This window comes from Octopus bimaculoides, chromosome 22 (genome assembly GCF_001194135.2).
Source record: "Octopus bimaculoides isolate UCB-OBI-ISO-001 chromosome 22, ASM119413v2, whole genome shotgun sequence".
Taxonomy (NCBI): Eukaryota; Metazoa; Mollusca; class Cephalopoda; order Octopoda; family Octopodidae; genus Octopus; species Octopus bimaculoides.
In genome coordinates, this window is record NC_069002.1 from 18755925 (window position 1) to 18758667 (window position 2743).

Here is a 2743-nt window from a genome sequence, read left to right on the forward strand (position 1 = left end):
AAAAATAGGAAAGAAATAAAAGAGAGAAAAAAATAAATGGAAGGATGGAAGAAAGGAAAGAAAATGGGCAGCTCTATAGGTGTAATGTGTGCATGATCGCTCGACCTGCTAGATAAAACAACCAAATCCCTCTTCAAATAACCAACCTTCTTAAAAGTAAAGGAAGGACACAGCCAATGCAGTCTCGGGCATACAAACACACCGGATGCTAATGACACAAATATAGGTTTCATTATAGGTATCTGTTCCAGCTAGGCTTGACTACGACAACAACAACAACAACAATAATTGCTTGTCGTGTGACTATGTTTCCGGCAAGATTAGAACTGCTCATTGGTTCCTCCCATTTCACTACCAAAGACCGCAATTATTTAAATAAATTTTTCCACGGATCCCAGACTTCAAATTTCTGAAAGGTTTGTCTACCTCCTAGGGTTTTATGGTTTTATGGATCCCAGCGGTATATTTGTGGACTTCTATGACTACATGGATCCTAGGTAAGGAACTACTGGAATGAGTTAAGTAGAGTACTGAGCTATTATGCAGAGAACTCACAGAAGACTTTGAAAATACGTTGCGCTTATATTTACATGATAATGAGCTTTACCACAACGAGGTAATTAAGAGCAAGTTAATTAAGACTCCTCTCGATGTTGACGAGAGGTAGATATTAAATCAATGCTTAGATTTGATCGAGAGGTAGAGATGACAACAAAAATACCAATATAATAGGTTGATAAATAATATGGAGGTCTGAATTAAAATTAGGAAAAGAATAACAAAAATAAAAGTGATGAAAGTAAAGATAAAACTCATCCGATGTTTTAGTAAGAAAAGAAGACAGCTCTGGATCTATTTCAGTACTATTAGGCGTCCTTAATAGTCCAGTCAAATTGGCTGATGTTCCCCAGAATGCACCACAAATTGCAGCAGAAGCGAAACCTGTTGGGAGTTGTTCAGTAAAGTACCCTTCATGATATATTAAAAGTTCCACAAAATCTTTTGATTGGAATATTTTTTGTGTGGGGGTGGGGTGAATTTTTGGATTTCAGGATTAGACGACCAAGGTATAAACAGGCATGGTAACACTTCTTATGAAGCTATCAAGACATTTTTAGTGTTCTAACCTATGTTTTTCCTGGTATACCTTTCACATAGAAGTGTCTTCCAAGAGATTTGGGGCTGCCCTATACTCTTACCAGGAAGTGTAGCTTCTCTGTACCTTCCAGGTGCGTCATAAAATACGAGGACTATTTTGAAAGTAAAGTAAATGAGGACAATTTTTATCCCTAACTGGCATAGGTCGTTGAAATCGGAACATGTTGGTAAGGTAACTCTTTCTTTACAGTACTTTTTTTTATTTGTTTTTCCTTAGAAGCAAGCAATGGGTTCCAAGTTGAAGTAAAGTGCTGCCATCGAGTTTTTGTCGAAAGAGAAATGCAGATTGTCCGACATCCACTCCCAGCTATGGGTTGTTTACGGTGATGAAACCACTAAGAAGAGCTAAACGCATAACTAGGCGAAGAAGTTTAAAGAAGGCGGCGTCAGGACTAAAAACTAAGAGCACGAGCTTTGACCACAGACACGTGTCGCGAGTGAGTGATTCGCAAGGACAGGCGAATTCCAATCAATGAGCTTGCTGTGCTGCTAGACTGCTGCCACACTGCATTACAGTAGATGGTAGACGACAGTGGGTATCGGAGTGTGGTTACCTTAGCTATTACATCCGACTGAAAGAGGGAATTTCGTAAGTTTGGTCTGTTCTGCCAAAAGCTTGTGCAGCCAATAGAAGAGACGTTTGTTTCCGATCTGGTGCCAAGGCATGAAAGGTGGATTTTAAGATCTGGAAACGAAGAATCAGTTCATGGAATGGTGTCATAGCACTTCGCCAAGGCCTTAGCAGTTCAAGAACCTGAGATCAGTACAGAAAGCCATTATGACAGGGCTATTTTGTGGACGTGGGTGTGATAAGGGTGTAATTCTCCTTGATTTTCTGGAACGGGTTTGTACTGTGAATGGTGAAATGAGTCACTGAAAAAGCTTGGAGAAACCACCCAAAGAAGGATGCGGACATGAATGTGAAAACGATCCATTACGATCCTTTAGCACACATGCGTTTAGCAACAAACCAAGCAGTCGACAAAATATGTGGGTCAGTGATCCCATATCCGCCGTACAACCCGGTTCTGAAACCCTTATTTAGTCGAGGGTTTTGGGACACCAATTGCATTGCACAGATAACGTGAAAGGTATTGTGAAAAAGTGGCTGCAACAATGCATGCATAATTTTTTTCCCAAAAGGATTCGGGGTTCACCGATGCGAAAATACATTGCCTCTGATAACGACAATGTTGTTGTAATACCTTTGGTATTCTTGGTATGCAATCTGCTGGCGGTGCAGAGTGCAGACGTAGATGCACTCTGAACCGCCAGCAGATTGCATACCCAGAATACCGAATGATACCTTTTAGTGATCATATTGAGAAATGCGCAAAACAAATGCTACCACAATTTATAATCTTTCCTTTTTATCAATGTGCCATTAAAACACCAACACAGATTAGATTAAATAAGGAAACCTTTTTCATTCAAAAATACAAACCCAAACTTAACCATTGCTAACACATTTAAATAAGGAAATTCATCACCCCACTGAGGAAAAAAAAGGGGAAAAAAATATAGAACAAAACCATGGTAAATTAATCAAATTCTACCACCTCCTAGATTTCGATTATCTCCCCTA